The following is an 18,292-nucleotide window of genomic DNA, read 5'->3' on the forward strand; positions in this document are numbered from 1 at the left end:
GGGCGCCGCTCAGAAAGCACCGACTCTTTCCCGGAGGGGATCGGGTTCTCTGGTCCCGGGGGGCCCAGTCCCGCTCCAGGCAGCAGAGGCCTCCCGCCCCCACCCCCACTCTCTCTGCAGAGATCCTGTTCCGACAGCCCCCCCCGCCCCCCGGCCCCCAGCCCCTCCCTCCCTCATTGATTCACTCAGCAAATACTTAGTGGACACATCCTGTGCGTCAGGGAATTGCGCGTGGAACCAGACGAGGCCTTGCTCGCCCCGCTCGCCTGAGTTAGTGGGAGTGACAGACCCTAAACTACCAGTAAACACATCAGCAGGGGCTGCAGCTGGTGCCGAAAGGGGCCCCTGAGCCGCATTTCCCGTGCGTCGCTCCTCCGCAGTTTGGTCTCACCCTCGGGTGGGATGACCAGCTTGTCCCGGTCCGCCCAGCACTGTCCCAGTTCAGACCTGCAAGTCCTGCCAGTCAGCACCGCCCATCACCCTGCCCTCAGCCAGAACCATCCCTGCCAGAGACGGAGAAACCGAGGCCTGAGACACAGGCAGGTCTCCCAGGGTTGGGGGGCTGGGGGGGCAGTTAGAGAGCTGGAGGTCCCAGCTGAGAATCCAGGGCTCTTTCAGGCTACGGGCCCTGAAATGAGACATGGCCGGGACCCCCTCGCGGCCAGGTCCTGGGACGCACGGACACACCTGCAGGCCCGGGAGGGGCTGCATCGCTGCTGCCGGGTGGCGGCCCCCGCCCTTTTGAAGCAGAGACCCCAGGACCCTCCGGGAAGCTCAGCCCCCACCGGCTCCCAGGTGACTCCGAGACCCCCGCTGGCCGCCTTCCGGGAAGAGAAGCCTGGTCCTCCTCTCTTCCTCCTCCTCTCTTCCTCCTCGAACCTTGACTAAGCCCAGCTGGGAAGTCAGCAGGGAGGGGAGGCCCGGCTTCACCGCCCTCGCCGTGGCAAGCAGGGACAAGTGCAGCCCTTCCCGCTGCAAGACAAGGGCCTGGGGAGCGGGGGTGCTCCTCTCCACTCCAGCGCTGAGCCCTCCCAGCTGTGCAGTGCTGGGAACAGGCCAGGCCTTTGTGAAATCCTGGGTGAGCCTGACCCACTGTCAGGAGGCCTGCCTGTTGCCTGTGGACGCCGCGGAGGGGGGGCTGTTCCCAGAAGCAGGGAGGACTCTGGACTTCCCACTCCTGAGCCTGGGCGGCCTTAAGCAACAGCGGCCTGGAGCTGTGTGTGTGGCAGAGAGGCTGCGAGCCCCCCACCCCACCCCCCTCTTCTGAAAGGAGGCCGCTCTGAGCGCTAAAATGTCCTGCAGTCCTGAATGCCATCGCGGCCTCTGCTCACAGCGCACAGGCCCCGCTTTAGAAAGAGGCTGCGCCCTGGCCCCGGGGCTCGGTGGGTGGGAGCCGGGTTCTGTGCACCCAAAGGTGGCGGGTTTGATTCTGGATCAGGCACATTCCCAGGTTGCAGGTTCAGTCCCGGGTCTGGGTGTGTGCGGGAGGCATATTTCTTTCTGACATTGGCTTCTCTCCCTCTCTCTCTCTCTCTCTCTCTCTCTCACTCTCACACACTTTGGTCTCTCTCTCTCTCTCTCTAAAAATCAATAAAAAGAGGCCAAACACCTAGACATAAAACACACCCACCCACCAGGATGCAAGGTCGTTATTTACGTTACACAAGAAAACGCATTTCCTCTCTTGGGCCTCCCTTCCCCCAAATCTCAAGCCTTCTTTTCATACAGAAAAACATTGCTTAGGGCCTATGATGTACAGCAGGCGTCAAACTTGCGGCCCGCGGCCCACGACGAATATTTTTGCAGCCCGGCCAATATAACGGTATGTAAGAAACGTTTCCATAAAAATTTTGTGACTTAATTTTTACCATATCTGTGATACATAATTATTAAAAATGAACTACAAGGTTTGCTAATGGCTGATGGCTATAATCGTGTTGCATTCATTTCCCTTACGCACAGGCGCACCATTTCTCTCCACTGATACCAGCAGCCGATGGCCACGTCACCAGTCTTGGACTGACTTGTTTGGTGTGCGCAACGGGAAATATTTCGCTTTCGGAGAACAAGAAAAATAGGTTTATTTGCGTTACGCTTATTAATTTGTGCAGTTATGCCATGTCTGATCAGTTGATGTTCGAGAAAAAATATTAATTTTTATTCAAATGTTCTGTTATTTTATGTTAGCGATGACTCATTTATTTCAGCCCTTTGTATTCAGCATGTCTCTACCGAAATAAACCTACGTTTCTATGAAAATTGAAGCTTTTGTTTGCAGCCACATCCACTTACACCTTGCTTATTTGGCCCGTGTCGGCCTGTGAGTCTGACACGCTTGCTGTACAAGAGAGCGAAAGTATGGACGTGAACATGAGGACCTGCCGCATGGCACAACTCCAGGGGGCGCTGTTTGAAATGTGATCTCTGTGGGCGGTGCCTGTGAAGTCGTGTGGTGAGGGCTGCAGGGTTTCTGAACTTTGGGTGCAGGAGCAGCCCCTGCTGCTGGCCTGAACAGGGCTCCCAGTGATGCCAAGGCAGGGAGCCCCGCGCCTGGAGATCCGTGCCCATCAGGAGACACTGAGACTTCAAGAGGCTTCCAGTCTGAAAGGGGAACCAGGCAAGAAAACCAACAAGTATCCTAAAAAGGAGTGGGTATAAAAATAAAATGGCACGGGGCCCGGCGGGGGAGGGGGAGGAAGTGGCCCAAGGTGGCTTCCCAGAAGCTAAGATGAAACAGCAGGTGTTCCCTCCAGGCGCGGGACAGGCCCAGAAACAGGGAAATGGCCCGGAAAGGGGAAAACACTTTGGGGAACTTCGAGATGTTGGGTCGTCCCCATAGGGCACATCCATTCCAGACTCCTTGGCCAAAAACACTGCCTTCCTTGCACCACACACACAGCTCGCCCTGCAGGACCCACACGTTCCCCTGGGCGCTCCCCCCCAAGCGGTTCCTCTAATGACCTGCAGGGCCTCACCCAAGCACAGAGCTGAGCCCCCTCAACGCCCCGCCCCACCCCCACGGGGGGGGGGCACACTTCCTCCTAGCGGGTGGTCTCACCTGCCCATCACCCGCGTCACCCTGTGCTCACCTGTGAGCCCTGTGGAGCAGTGACCCTGCCTACCCAGCCAGCCCCTCCCCCTCTTTGAATTCCGCCTCTCCTTTGAGGCGTCCTCCTTTCCTTCCTGCCTCCTCCCAGAAGCTCCCCTGGACTCCCTCTCCCTCCGCTGGCACCCCACATGCTAGTCCCTTGGTCACATGGCGTCACTGCTGCTGGTTTCTTGCAAACGGGGCTGGGAGCTCTTGGAAGGGAGAGCTCACGCTATTCATCCCTCAGCCATGGTGCAGGGAACGCCTGCTCGGTGCCAGGCACGGGGTCTTCCGCTTTTGTATGTTTTTCACAAAACCCAGCAGAGTGGGGGTGCCCGGCAGAAGCCCCCACCCCCAACCACTTGGCCTGTGGCCGCACCGAAGGAGTCACTTACATACGATTTAAATCGTTCATAACTTTTTACTTTGGGAAGCGAACAGGCATCTTTTCAGCACCTTGTGTTTGCATAAATAGTGCTTCTGTTTTTCAAAAAAACGCGTCCTAAAGCATTAGCTCATCGCCTCTTCCCCATGGGCCTGGATTCCAGGGCTCCCCCCGGGGTCCAAGCGGTGGCTGAGTGCACACTTGCCTCCCCCGAGAAGCCGCTCAGCCCTAGGGGTCAGTGTCAGCAGGGCTGTCCATCCCTCCACCCACACCTTGCAGAGGTCACGGGGCCGCCCCCTCCCAGCAGCGGGGAGCCTCAGGGCTTGGCCGGTGGTGCCAATGGACGTGGAATTCCCAGGGCTGTTCCAGCAAGACCTCTGGCCAAGCCAATGAGCAGGGTTTTGCCTGGAGCCTCCGGGAGCCCAACATGGCTCCCAAGAGCCTTTCTGGGAGCCAGGGGCGGATGCAGTGCCTCTCTGTCCCTCTCTGTTACAGGATTCTGGAAACCGAGGCTGGAGGGAGAGGAGCCGCGTGTGCCAGAGGGAGGCCGGCTGGCTCTCTCCAGCTTCTCAGTCCCTTGGCACCTGGTGGACGAAGGCAAGGGGGTCTGGCAGGAAGGCCACCCAGGAAGGGACCTCAGCCACATTGCCCAGTCGGCACTGCCCAGTCGGCACTGCCCAGTCGGCATTGCCCAGTCGGGGTGCGGACAGTCATTGGCTATGGAATCCTGCCCTACACATTGGGGCTTCCTCATGGGGTTCCTCAGGCCCTCACTTGGGGGTTTGGCTGAGAACTCAGCAAGGACCCTGAGCAGCTGGGGCCTGAGCTCTGGAGCGAAGGGGAGGAGCCCAGAGAGCCCCGGACGGCCCTCCCTCCCGCAGGCGCCGGGCCAGGCCTGTCCCGGCTACGAGGAGCTGAGGTCAGCCAAGGGGCCGCGCTGAGGAAAGAGGCCACGTGCCCACACCGGGATGAGGACCGCGCTGGTCGGTCCAGTGGGGGGACGGGGAGGACCCTCAACCTCGGCAGAGCATACAGGGCCATGGGGCCACCGGGCCACACTCTGTGGCTATTGGGAGGGACATCTGGAGAGGAACCAATTAAAAGGGCCAGATGGCCCTAGCCGGTTTGGCTCAGTGGACAGAGCGTCAGCCTGAGGGCTGAAGTCCTGGGTTCAATTCCGGTCAAGGGCACATGCCCGGGTTGTCGGCTCGATTCCCAGTAGCGGGTGTGCAGGAGGCGGCCGATCCTCTCATCATTGATGTTTCTATCTCTCCCTCCCTCTGGCTTCCTCTCTGAAATCAATAAAAATATATATTTTTTAAAAAGGGCCAGATGCCTGGTAGAGGTTTAGGTCCCCGACACAAAGATGGGGAAAGGGCCAGAGAAGGCTGGGGGACTTCCTGCGTGCAAGGGGTGGGCGCGCGCTGCACGCACGTGCCGTCCAGCACATGCTGAGCTCCTGCAGATCTGAGACAGTGCCGTCGGGATGTGCACGGGACCGTCTCTCCTGGGTGATGCGTGACGGTGAGTTACCCGGGAAGCGGCTGCCCAGGACGCAGGGTGGAGGCCATGGCAGGGGTCCGAGCTTGCCTCTGGGAGGGGAAGGCCGGCCTGGACTAGGACCAAAGGTGCCCTTGGCCTCGGAGACAAGGTTCAAGCGACCGAACCAGCCGGCCAGGGTGCAGGTGAACGCTGGCCCCGTCTCTGCAAAGTACTATGGGAAACAGACGGGGGCAGCTCTGCCCTGGGCCTTGGTCCCCCCGAGCCTGTGGAGTGGGGGTAAGACAGGTCCGCAGCCCACAGCCCTCTCCTGGAGCAAGGCCTCAGCCAGTGTGTCTTATTTATTCCAGACTTTTAGGTCATGTTTCCGAAGCACCAAGCACCAGAAACATACACACCATTTCCTTTGCCAGCAGCCCCTCAGTTAGGTCTTGTTGTCCCCATTTTTTTAGTGGGGGGAACTGGGAAACGGAGATGCAGGGTGACTTGCCCAAGCTCACACAGCTAACCAGGAACGGGCCAAGCTTCCAGGCCCAGGCAGCTAGGCCCCAGCATCCTTGCCGTGGCCAGCACCCGCGGACCCCCCCCCCCCCCCCCCCCCGCCCACCGGGGCCTCAGGCTGGTAGAGGGCAGAGCGCTGGCCTGGGCTGAGTCCCAGATCAGTGCTGCTAATAAATGACCCTGGGCGGGTATCGAACAGCCTGGCCTTGGTCCCTAACCGATACATGAGGGTCTCAACCAAACCTGCTTCTGGGTCAGAGGTGGGAAAACTTTTTGACTCAAGGGCCACAATGGGTTCTTAAACTGGACCGGAGGGCCGGAACAAAAGCATGGATGGAGTGTTTGTGTGAACTAATATAAATTCAAAGTAAACATCATTACATAAAAGGGTAAGGTCTTTTTTATTTTTTAGTTTTATTCATTTCAAACGGGCCGGATCCGGCCCCCGGGCCGTAGTTTGCCCACGGCTGTTCTGGGTGGTTGTGAGGTTGAGACAAGAGCATGTCCGAGGTCAGTGCTACTGGAAAAGTCTCCCTGGGACCAGCGCGATGAGAACACCTCCCGCTCACCTGCCACCAACCCCACGCGCTCCTGCGGGGACGAAGGTGGCAGCAGGCCAGACGCAGCCACGAGGTCCCCGGCTTCCTGTGCGAGGCGAGAGGAAGAGGCTGCTCCGTGGTTCGGCCAAGTCCTGGCTTTCCACGCCTGCTGGCCTCCCTCCTTGTTCTCCTCTGCTGCCCTCTGTGTGACCTTGGGGGGAGGGGGGCGTGTAAGAGTGTCCTGGGGCTGCCATCACAAGGGACCACCAACTAGGTGGTTGAGGACAACAGACATCGATCTCCTCACAGTCGTGGGGGCCGGAAGTCCAAGCTCCAGGTGTCCGCAGAGCCGTGCTCCCTCTGCAGCCTCCTCCCAGCCTGTGTGGTTGCGGCAATCCTCGGTGTCCGGGCTTCTCCGTACAGCACTCCAGCTCTGCCTCCGCGCCGTGGCCGTCTTCCTGGTGTCTGTGTCCAAATCGCCCTCTTCTTGCAAAGACACCAGTCCTTGGACCAGCGCCCAAACCAACCCGGGGTGACCTCACCTTAGCTGACCACATCTGCAAAGACCTGGTTTCCAAATAAGGCCCCGTGCACGGGTTTGCACGTGGACATGAACTCCGAGGGGCACGATTCGCCCCAGCACGGCCGGTCGGGCCTGCGGGATGTCCAACCAGAACTTTCCCCCTTTCTTGGCATCTTCCGGGAAGAGCCTGAGAACTGTGCCTCTGCTCTCAGGCGAGGGCCACACGGAAGGCCCCTGTGTGTCCTGTTAAAGGCTCCCCGAGAGGAGGACGGGCTGGAAAGGCGCCCGGGGACGGAGCCCAGCGGATGGCCGAGCCCAGAGCAGGGCTAAGGGCAACGGCTCCCGGGAGGGGACGTGTGTCTGAAGCCTGCGACAGGCCGGCCGGTCCTCCACAGACGCGGCCTCATTCGGGCGGCTTCCGGCATGACGCTGGCGGGGCGCTGCCGTCGCAGCCACCTCAGATGACCCCTCACAGGAGCAAGCCCTCCGGAAAGCTTATTCCGAGCATCGTGGGCGGGAGAGGGAGGTGGAGCCGTGGGCTGGGCGGGGGAAACCTGGTCAGTGTCGCAGGCCCTTGGCCATGTCACCAGGGAAAAGCCCACGGGACGCCCCACAGCCAGCAGAGCCCTCGGTGTCTGATGGGGAGACGGACACGGCCTGTGGCATCGCTCACACGCACCGGGCCGGGGAGAGCTGGGGGTGAAGCCGCGGGCTTTGCCATCGCCTCCCTCAGCCCCGCGTCCGCATCCCCTCAGAGAGGCGGTGTGGTGAGGAAGGCTGCAGGTGGTCGCTGCGAGCGAGCCGGCGGACGTCCTTAGGGCCTCCCCTCGGAGCAGGGCCTGCAGCCCTCGCTCTGCACACGCTGACCCGCACCTGCACCGGGGACTCTGGGGTGCCCAGGTCTGACTGCTAGAGCCCAGGGAAAGGCAGAGGGAGGGTGCCAAGAAGGCACGGGGCTATGCTCTTACCTGAACCACAGGAAGGGGACCGCCCTGCCCCATCCAACCCGCAGCGGCGCTTCCAGGGGCAGGAAGTCAGCTGAGTACCAGCAAGCGGCTGCCTGGGGGAGGGGCTCAGGCCCAGGGTCAGCGGGGCTGTCTGCGGCTTCTCTCCTGGGGCCACACTCGGAAGCCTGGAGTGGGCAACCAGAGCCTGGGTGTCCACCCCGTTCCTTCACTGGCTCACAGCTGGAGACCGGCCGGCCTCAGCCTGCTGCCCTGTGTACCTGGGGGTGTCATGTCCCCACTTCCTAGAGTTGTTGTGATAGTTCAGTGAGCAAACACCCCCCTCCCCCCGTGCCTAGTGCCTAGTGAGCACCCAGCCTGCACTGGCGGCTCAGATGCCCCTGGAGAGAGGCCTGGGCCCGGGACCGACTTTATTCTCGCCAGCAGCCTGGCATTTGCCTAGTGGTGCGACCTGCTTAGGGGAGAGCGCTGAAGTCTTAGCCAGCTCCGGGCGGCCCCTGGGAAAGCAGGGAGGCCCCGCTCCATGCCTCACACACGGAGCGCGAGCTCTGGCTGCAGCTCCTCGGGGGGGCCCCTCGCTGGCAGGCCTGCCCAACCACAGGACCAGCGGGCTCCGGGCCAGGCAGTTACAGTAAGCCCGGCCCGCCCTTCCTCACACGGGTACCACAGTTCCCGCTCGGGTCCGAGCCCTGGTTCCCACTGAGGAGGACAAGGGGGATCAGGGCCTCTTACCCACCCCCCCAGGATGCCCATCTCCCCAGCCACGTCCAGGGGCTGCCTCATCCTGGCGGCCGCTGGCAGGGGAGGGCAGCTGGAGCGGCATGAGTGCGGGGGGCTGACTCACGGCAGCTGGCTGGGCCTCCAGTAATATTCTTGGGCCTCAGCCCGGGATTCCTGCAGGTTCCGACCATCCCTGTGTGAGGCGGGCGCCAAGGTAACCCGGGGGGGGGGGGGGGGGCGGGGGGGTGTGTGGGCGTGAGGAGGGTGTTGACCACAGCAGCCCAGCCCTGGGGCACCAGCTGGGGCAGAGGCAGGCCTAGCTGCCCCCAGGCCTGGTGGAGGAGGAAGGGGGGGAGGAAGAGGGAACCCCATTTAGAGAGGGCAGGCCCCCTGACATCATTACTCTATTTTAATCGCACCAACCCTGCATGGCAGATATGACAGGTCGCTGGTTAACAGATGGGGAAACTGAGGCTGGGAGAGGCGAGAGAGGTGAGCATGTGGGGGGAAGGCCGGTGAGGGGTGGGGGCGCACAGGCAGAGTGGGGGGTTAGGCGCCTCAGCCTCCGTGTCCCCCGAGGTACAGCGGGACCGCGTGGCCCAGGCCTGCCTCAAGGGCGACACTGCCGGAGCGGAGCGGGTGCGGGGCCCCGGGGCCGGTGAGGGTCCTGCAGGCCGCTGGCCGCTGGCCTCCCCCCACGCCTCCCCGGGGCGGGCGCCTGGCCGGGACTGGCCCGTGGACCGGGAGGCTGGAGTACCCCCCTCCGGTGCCATGGCAACCGCTCTGTGTACAGGAGAAGGGAACACGCCGCCCGCCAGCTGCGCATTCCGCAGCCCTTCCATCAGCGCCGCCCCGCGGCCTCCTCGCAGGCGGTGAGGTCAGCGCCGCGCCCGGGATCCCGGCCCCCGCCCCGCGCCGCCCTCCGCGCCGTCCGGAGCCCCCTCCCCTGCCCGCGCCCGCCCCGCTCCCGCCCTGCCCCCTCCGCCGCTCCTGGATCTCGGCCTGCGCCCCGCCCGGGTCCCGGGTCCCCGATGCGGGTCCCCGCCCCGTCCCTGCCGCGCGCCGGGGTCCGGCCCCCCGCGGGCCCCCGGGCCGAGCCCTATTTCGGGCGCTGGCGCTGCGGCCGGGGCAGCCCTGCCCGGAAGGGAGGCTATTCTGGGCCGGGCCGCGCTAGCAGCTGAGCCCGGGCTTCCCGGCAGGGTGCGCGGCCGGGCCAGAGGGCACCCTAGGGCAGGGCTCCCCTCCTCCCCTTCCTCCGAGGCCGCGCCCAGCTCCCACCCCTTTTGGGCCAGACCCAGGTCCTTCCTAGGCCTCGAACTTTCTCTGGTGCCAGGTGCCTGGCTGTCCAGAGCCAGGTAACCCCCTCCCCTCCCCCCTCCCCCGTCCCCCTCCCCCGGCTGGCTCAGCCTCCTCTCTGCTCCCACCTCTCTGTCTGGGGTCTTCCCAGCACCCCGTGCTGGTCTGGGCACAGCCTCTGTCCCCACGTGTCCCACTCACCTGCCCTCCCCGACTAACCCCTCACCCACGTGTCCAGATGGCTCCGTGTTGAACCTCCATTATCCAGCCCAGGTGGGTGCCCCCTAAATGGCCTAAATAAAAGTTGGTCACGTTTTGTGACCCAAAACTCCAGGCTGTGTGTGTGTCTTTTTTCCTCCCCACATCCTGCCCAGCAAACCCTTCTGATGGTCAGAGAGTCCAGCTGCCCCGGGCCCTCCCCCACCAGAGGGAGGACTGCCCCCCTGGGGGCCTTGGCTAGTACCTGCGCACACGACCCTGGGCCCCTGGGGTTTACTCTGTGACCTCAGGACCCACTGCTGGGCTCCTCGGGCCACATGCGTGAGCCAGGGTAAGAGCATCTGCAGTCGCTCCCTTGTCCACTTGTAAAAGGAGACAGAACAGCCTGGCCGGTGTGGCTCAGTGGTTGACCGTCAACCTATGAACCAGAAGATGACGGTGTGATTCCGGTCAGGGGTCAGGGGTCAGGACACAAGTCACGGTTGTGGGCTCCGTCCCCAGTGGGGGACGTGCAGGAGGCAGCCCATCAACGATTCTCTCTCATCATTGATGTTTCTCTCTTCCCCCTCCCTTCCTCTCTGAAATCAATAAAAATATATTTCAATTTAAAATAAAAGGAGACAAAACAGATGCAACACCACAGGAACGCAAGCCACTACCATTATCTAACCCAACCCTCCCTCCTGGGCAAAAGGCTCCCAGGGAGAGAGTCTGAGAGGCTCTGGGAAGGCGCGTCATGCACCCAGCACCTCGCCCACTTAGTCCCTGGGAAACACTTGGTTCCTGTTGAAGGCAGGCTCTCACTCCCCAGCCCCGGCCCGCCCGGGCCAGCACCCGCCCTGTGGGCTGGGGGAGGGAGGGAGTCCAGGGCAGCCCACCTGTGATCAGGTGAGGACTCTGAGGCTGAGAGGGCTGGGCTTGCTGAAGGCGGAGCCTCGGCTGCTGGGTCCCCCAGGGGCTCTGCCCAGACCCCAGACGCTCTCCACCCCAGTTTACAACCTCCAGTTTCCTTTCTTTTTCTTTCAGATTATGACATGATGTCCGCACCTTGTACAACATGCGTACTAAATATATACGTGTCCTCAATTAAGATCATTAAAAATTCAGTCAGCCCCAGCCAGTTCAGCTCAGTGGGTAGAGCATCAGCCTTCGGACAGAAGGGTTCCGGGTTCGATTCTGATTAGGGGCCTGTACCCCTGTTGCAGGCTCCTCCTGGCCCAGGCCCTGGTCGGGGTGTGTGCAGGAGGCAACCAATCGATGTGATGTGTTTCTCTCACATCGATGTTTCTGTCTGTCTTTCACTCTCTCTTCCACTCTCTAAAAATCAGTGGGAAAATATCCTGGGATGAGGATAAAAAAAATAATAATAAAAATAAATAAAAGTGAAGATTGAGTTATATGTGAATAAGAAGTGAGGCAGCCCCCTCCTCTCTCACTCCCCAGCAACAGCAGTGCACTCTGGGCTCACTGCCCATCTTGGTGGGCGCCCTGTTTCCTTACACCTTGGGCTGCCGGGCAGAGAGGGGAAGGTCGGGCAGAAAGCTGCCACCTGGGGTGGGAACTGGCGAGCAGGCCAGGAGAGGAGGTGTGCTTCACATTCACCCGGACATGGGAGGAACCCACTTTCTCCCCAGGGCCCTCTCCTCCAGTCCCTGGGGCAGGGGACCAGGTGAGGGGAAGCCTGGTGCTCCAGCACCAGCTCAGCTCCTGAAGAAGTGGGCGCCCTGAGGCCTTGCCAATAGGTGGCTCACTTCCTGCCAAAGCAGCGAGCACCTTCACACGCCCCACCCCCACCCGGTGAGTGGAAGGTGATCAATGGAGATTCATTAAAAGTGGAAGCTGCTGGGAATGCAGAGTGCTCCGTCCAAAGTCCGCTGCGAGGCAGAGCTGTGGCTGAAATACACAGAGGGGGTCCTCGTTTCCGGAAGGACGGTGCCTGCCACTCGGGGGGGCTCACAGTCGGGGGGCGGGGTGGCACCCGGGCCAGATGCGCAGGCACTTGGCATCCTGGTCAGATCGCACCCTCCCGGCTCTGCTCTGGTCTATTCATTGCAGGTGGAAACAGCCTGCTGGGTTCTGGGGACAGCCTTGGGCCTGGGCCTGGGACATGGCAGGCTCATAGGGTCATCCATTTCCTCCTCCTTTCCCCTGCTCCCGGGGCCACCCCAAGTGCCCCAAATCTCCTCAATCCTGGGGCGGAGAGGAGCCGTACCAGGCGAGTTTCCTTTAAGGGCGGATACTTTCTCAGACTTGGGTAATGGGGGAAAGTCACAGGCCTCATTCCGGAGAGGGAAGGAGCAGGGCCCCGGGTGGGGGTGGGCGGGGGGGGAGGGGGCGAGGATGGGAAATCTCACCATCCTCACTTCTGCTTTGTGGGTGCTGAACCCTGGGCTGCCCACAGCCCTCTCTTCCCATAACTTCCTCTAAGCAGCCCGAGGGCCATTTGCATGTGTCTCGTTGAAATTCCGCCTGAGCATCATCCTCTCCCCACCCAGGGCCCCCTCGCTGAGGCTGGCTGGAGCATCCCCGGGGAGCCCAGGGGTGGGGCCGAGGGGCCCCAGGACGCACTGGCTGCCCCGGACCTTCCCCCACTGATTCACCCTTTATCACAGGCGGGCGGTTTTCCTAGAATGTTGCATCAGAGGGTTGCGGGTTTTTCCAGAGATTTCCACCCGCAATGACCCATCGGGAGCCCCTCAGGGAGAAGTGGAGGTGACTCCCACTGGCAAGGACTGGGTGTTTGCCCCTGACCTTGGGGTCCCTGCATTTTATGCTTCTCGGGGCAGAGCTCGGCCTCCTGAGAACGCACTCGCAGTCCGCCACGCTGTGAGCCCGCAGGCTCTCGGCCCGAGTTTTTCTCTGTGAACACATGTGTGTTCAACGGATGCGATGGCTGGGAATCATTTACCCCCGACGAAGAAACAGGAAGACAGCGCAGTTTTAAAATTCTTCTAAAGAAAAGTCTATCCTGAGATTTGCCCCTTCTTCTTAACGTTCCTTCGCTTTGGGTTGTCAACTCTCCGATTCTCCGTTTTAAACTCAGCATTCGATTCTCCATTCTAAGCTCCTGGGGGCTCATCCAGCCCCTCATCCCGGTTCCGAGTCACAGAGCAGGTTTGTTATGTTCGACTGTGCTGCCTGTCTTGGCCGTTATTTATTTTTTCATAAAAATGTTATTATTAATGCTTCCAGAGAGAGGGGAGGGAGGGAGAGACAGAAACATCATGATGAGAGTCATGGATCAGCGGCCTCCTGCACGCTCCACACCAGGGATCGAGCCCGCAACCCGGGCCTGTGCCCCAACCGGGAATGGAACCGTGACCTCCTGGTTCATAGGTCCACGCTCAGCCCCTGAGCCACGCCGGCCGGGCTCTGAGCCCCTCCCAGAGGCAGGCACAGCCCCGCCAACTGACCTTGGGCCGGCTCAGGGTTCACAGGGTGGTGGGATGATGGCGGTGGTCATTCCCGGTGAAGAGTCTGGTGTTTGAGCTCCGGGGAAGGACTTTCACTGTGGGCTCACTTTCCACGCAGGGAAATTCCCTGTGGGTGCCTCACTGCCCAGGGAAGAGAGATTGGGAATTGTCAGCTGGGCGGCCTAGACTTTAGGGGATATTTCTTCAGAAAGTTCAGGGAACTCTGGCCAAAACAAGCTCTAGGCTCTAGGAGTGAAAAGGGTCAAAGAAAATGATAAGCTGATAAGATGGGGGGGGGGGGGGCGTTGGGTGGTGGCGGGGAGCAGTTCAGACAACGAGATCACAAAAGATCTCTATGGGAAAGGAACATGGTGGGTGGGGGGCGCTAAATAAAGCACTGGGAACCTTCCCGGGAGCCAAGGTCATAGTTCAAAAAGTTGAGAGAGAAGAGAGAGGAAGGCAGGCAGGAAAGGAGGCGGGCGGGAGGGCTCTCCACCACAGGCGTCAGCACAGAGGGAAGAGAATGAACCCGCAGGAGCACGCCTGACGGAGCCTGCACGGAGCCTGCACGGAGCGCCTCCTGTGTAACGGTGCGCCCCAAAGGCTGTGCACTTCACCAGGGCCCCACGGAGATGAGACCGCTGGACCCTCCTGCCCAGGGAGCCAGTGGAGGCGGCCACACCCTCGCACTGCAAATGCCCCTGCAGCCCGGCCCCGAGTCCTCCTGCTCGTCTGTGGACTCAGAAAGAAAGTAGGGCGGGGGAGGATAAGGGAACCGAGGTCTGAGAACAGGAGTGGGCCGGAGACTCTGAGTCGATGGCGTGTCAGCACCGGTCACCGCCGCCCGGGACAGCAGGGAGCGTGCCCCCTGGCGCAGTGTCATCTTCCGTCATCCCTGAGCTGGGAGAGGGGCGGGAAGATGGGCACACCAGGCCCCGTGGGGCAGAAACGGGCTGGAGAGGCTGGAACTGAGGAGTTTAGTCACCCACAGGGCTCTGGGGTGAGTCACCTAGCAAGTTCATTTATTCATGTCCTTAGTCAACAGGTCTTGACGGCAGCATCTCTAAGAGCAGGCTGCTGTGCGCGGATAAGGGGTGAGGTCTTCAGTGGGGCGGGGGGGGGGGGGCAAGAGGGGGACTGCTCCCTACAGGATCTTAGCAGGACTGGCAGGGAGAGACGGCATATAATGATTGTCCTGGAAAATAAGTCGATCAGAGAAGTACAGAGTCCTAGGGGGAGTCAAAGGGCACTGAGAAAAGGCAGACTGTAATATGGGGACATACTTCAGGGGAGAAGCTAGGAACGTCGTGGTAGGTGTATCCTATCCTATATAATAAAAGGCTAATACGCAAATGGCCGGACGCCCTCACACCATAACGACCCATCAGCAGGAGGCTGCGTGTGCGGCGGGCACAGGTGGGCGGGGTTGCGTGTACAGCAAGGCTGGGGGACGTGAGGCTGCGTCCCCTGCCCAGTGGGGCTTGATGGGGGTGGGGCCGGCCGGGTCTGGGTCTTGCGCGACATATTATTTTCATACATGTTTTACTAATTTTCTTTCATCTCTGACACTTCTATTATAGAGAAAGGGCAAATAGCAATATTAAAATATTTCCTCTAATTAATTCCCTTTTAATGTGCACAAACTTCATGCACTGGGCCAGTAGTGTAACAATAAAAGGCAAATAATCCCAACCCAGTCAGGTGGGCTGTGCGGACTAGGACGGGTCCGTACTCTGGAAGACTACACAGCGAGTAAAACGAGTTTATGTGGCCGTCCGTTTGCTCCTATGGGAAGACGGTCACAAAACAGTCATCAGTGAAAAACGCAGAGATAACAACACTCTGTAGGTCCAACTGCGTTTTTCTTTAAATATATTTCCATTGATTTCAGGGAGGAAGGGAGAGGGAGAGAGATGGAAACATCCATGATGAGAATCACTGACCGGCTGCCTCCGGCACACCCCCCACTGGGGATCAAGCCCAAAATGGGGCATGTGCCCTTGACCGGAATCGAACCCAGGACCCTTCAGTCCTCAGGCCGACGCTCTATCCACCGAGCCAAGCCGAGCAGGGCTGCTCTGTCTTCTGTGAGAGGGTTATCAGGTCATAAAAATGCCTGGGATGAGGAACGCCTCGCTCGTGCTGACAGCCTAAAGGGAGGCATGGAGACAGCAGCCCAGACACCCGGCCCATCAGGTTGGGGCAGACGGGAGTCACCGAGAAGGAAACGGAAAGCTACGGATTCGCAAGCAGCGCCCCTCCAGGCCACGCCCTCTCCCACATGCTCATCAATGACGTGAATGACAACCATGACCGCACGCGATCAGATCTTCAGATAAAACAGAACTGTGTGGGGGATCCCACTCATCTGGACTCAAAAATGACGACCGGCTAGAACAACAGGTTGAAAGACACGGATGGCCCGGCCGGCACGGCTCAGCGGCTGAGCGTCCACCTATGAACCAGGAGGTCACGGTTCGATTCCCGGTCGGGGCACAGGCCGGGGTTGCGGGCTCCATCCCCAGTGTGGGGCGTGCAGGAGGCAGCCGATCCATGACTCTCTCTAATCATGGATGTTTCTCTCTCTCTCTCTCTTCCTCTCGCTAAAATCAATAAGGATACGAGTATATTTTAAATTTAAAAAAGGAAAGACACGGATGGAGTGGAGAAGGCTCACGTCAGAGCCCCCGGGGCCCTGATGGGTTCTCGCTTGGATGCCCCGGAAGCCACGAAGCCACCACGTGCCTGGTCTGTTCAGGCGGGAGAGTGTCCGGTCCTTCACGGCCGGCAGCGGGCACAGTCCTGGTGACACATTTGAAGAGCAGTGCCAGTCCACACGGGGCGTCCGCGGGAAGAGGACAGGAAGGCGGCAGACTTGCCGAGCTGGAGCGGGTGGTGAGCTTCCCCAGTCGCTGGACAGTCCCGGCGAGGGGTTCCCCAGGTCACAGAACCAGGGGCGTTTCCAGGAGGCTGATTTCAACTCAACACGATGGACGGGGCAAATGTCACTCATCTGAGTGCCAGACTCAGCCCACCCCGCTGTCCACGCAGGACCCAGGCCTGTGGGAGCTCCAGCCACGGTCAGCTGACCACAGGGGCTGCAGCCGGGGGCCCCAGGGGCCCCTCCCCACTCCCTGGCAGCACCTGCACGGGGCTGGGTTTGTGCTCAGGAAGTGGCCCAGCAAAGCCCTGACGGTGAAGGCCGGCGTGGGGGTGGCCCTGGCCAACTGGCCGGGAGGAATGACCTCAGGCTGAGGGATAGCCCAGAGGAGAGGGACCCAGGCAAGGAGCGGGAGGGAGCGGAAAGGAAATCAAAAGAGAACGAGCAACAAGAGAAATGTGGGAGAGAGAACGTGGGGAGCAGTGGGGAGTCAGAGGCTGGGAGGGCACAGCGGGCCCCCAGTACAGGGCTCGGCGGTGGGTGCCAGCCTGGTCGTCCTGCGTGCGGAGGGAACATGCCCAGCTTCCCCTGACGAGGAGCGTGGGCATGAGAGGCGGCGGAGGCTGTGCGGGGCGTGGGTGGGAGTGGCGGGGTTTCTGCAGAAGTCCGCGCCCAGAGTCACCCTCGAGTCATGCCCAAGCGCCCCATTATGTCAGGGCTGCGGGTGCGGGGAGGATTCGGAAAATGAGGAAGCCGCCCTCTGCCAGTCCTCCCAGGTCTCCCTCTAGCTGGGAGACGAAGCAGAGACTCATGGGAAGTGGAGGACAAGGGGGAAAGGGAGGTGGGTTCTCTGGTCAGGAAGATCTGAGTTCACATCCAGACAGGATGCTGTGTGGCTTCAGGCAAGTTCCTTGACCTCTCTGAGCCCAGTTTCCTGTCATGGGGAGAAGTGAGACAACAGGTGTACGAACCGTGGGTCGCCCCCCATAAATGTGAGCAGGTCTTCGCTTTGAAGGAGCAAGCCCGGCCCTACGCAAGAAGGAGAGCTGGGAGGTCAGGGCCTCCTGGGCAGAGGACACGGTCTTGGCCCCCCAATGCTCCTCCACTAACGAGGTGTTGGCTTGGGACCCTCCACTAAGAGAGCAAAGTCCCCGCACTGATCTTCAAAGCCAGAGGATCAGTGGCACGTGAGCACACACAGGCTGGACGCGGCCTGGGCCCCAGGGACCCGGGCCCGGCCATCTGCCTGCCGCTGAGTGCGGACAAGGTCCCCTGAGAAGGAAGGCGCGCAGCTGGGGGCAGCCAGCGGGGTCAGGGCTCTTGGCAGCCACTACCCACTTTGCAGACAGTGGGGAATTCTTAAGGAGTGTCCAGTGCATGTGCCCACAGATGGCCGGAAAGCTGCAGGCTGTGGGCAGAGCAGGCAGAGCTGGCGGACGGCCCGTCAGCTGGCCCCTGAGGGCAAGGCCAGGCCCCCCTCGCTGTGCCCCCCAGGACCTCTCAGCTGTGCCCCCCCAGGCTCCCCTGTGTCCCCCAGGCCCCCGTAGCTGTGCCCCCAAGGCCCTCCCAGCTGTGCCCCCAAGGCCCCCCGTGTCCCAGGCCCTCCCAGCTATGCCCCCAGGCCCTCCCAGCTGTGCCCCAAGGCCCCCCTGTGTCCCCCAGGCCCCCCTAGCTGTGCCCCCAAGGCCCTCCCAGCTGTCCCCCCCCTGGCCTCCCAGCTATGCCCCCCAGGCCCTCCCAGCTGTGCCCCCAGGCCCTCCCAGCTGTGCCCCCCAGTTTCCCCTATGTCTTCCAGGCCCCACTTGCTGTGTCCCCCAGGCCCTCCCCACCGTGCCCCCCAGGCCCTACTAGCTGTGCCCCAGCCCCGGCCCCTGGAGCAGCACTCCCTGGCTTATCACTGTGGGTGCAGAGTCCCCTCTTTGGAGGCCGCCTCTGGCTGGGCCTCCGCTGCTATCCCAGCTCCAGGCGGAGAGCACAGAGCCACCCGTGAGTCACTGTGCCCACTTCCTGCCACATGGAACCGGGGCTGAGTCACTGGCCCCCCAACGGGAACGACTGGCCACAAGGCCAGCGCTGGAGCCGCTGGTGGCAGGGTGGGGCTGGCATTACAGGACCTCGGCTGCCCCCTCCTCGGCCATGGGGCATCAGCGGGACCGAGCCCTCGGCGTAGCACCCAGCCCCTCAGCAGGGTTCAGAGCCCCCCCCCACAGCACCCAGCCCCCCTCAGCAGGACCCGGAGCCCCCCACAGCACCCAGCCCCCC

The 18,292-nt window shown here is 61.4% G+C and overlaps 2 long non-coding RNA genes across 2 annotated transcripts; both read left to right on the forward strand.

The window, feature by feature from the left end:
• Positions 1 to 225: 225 nt before the first annotated feature.
• On the forward strand, positions 226 to 2,259 carry LOC118671121. The gene is made up of 3 exons (XR_004972610.1): positions 226 to 795; positions 1,729 to 1,822; positions 1,963 to 2,259. It is a non-coding gene; the product is annotated as an uncharacterized LOC118671121 (long non-coding RNA).
• Positions 2,260 to 7,189: 4,930 nt separating this feature from the next.
• On the forward strand, positions 7,190 to 9,141 carry LOC118671125. Its single transcript, XR_004972619.1, has 3 exons — positions 7,190 to 8,435; positions 8,657 to 8,713; positions 9,015 to 9,141. It is a non-coding gene; the product is annotated as an uncharacterized LOC118671125 (long non-coding RNA).
• The last annotated feature ends 9,151 nt before the right edge of the window (positions 9,142 to 18,292 follow it).

Source organism: Myotis myotis, unplaced genomic scaffold (genome assembly GCF_014108235.1).
Source record: "Myotis myotis isolate mMyoMyo1 unplaced genomic scaffold, mMyoMyo1.p scaffold_m19_p_17, whole genome shotgun sequence".
In the NCBI taxonomy this organism is placed as follows: domain Eukaryota; kingdom Metazoa; phylum Chordata; class Mammalia; order Chiroptera; family Vespertilionidae; genus Myotis; species Myotis myotis.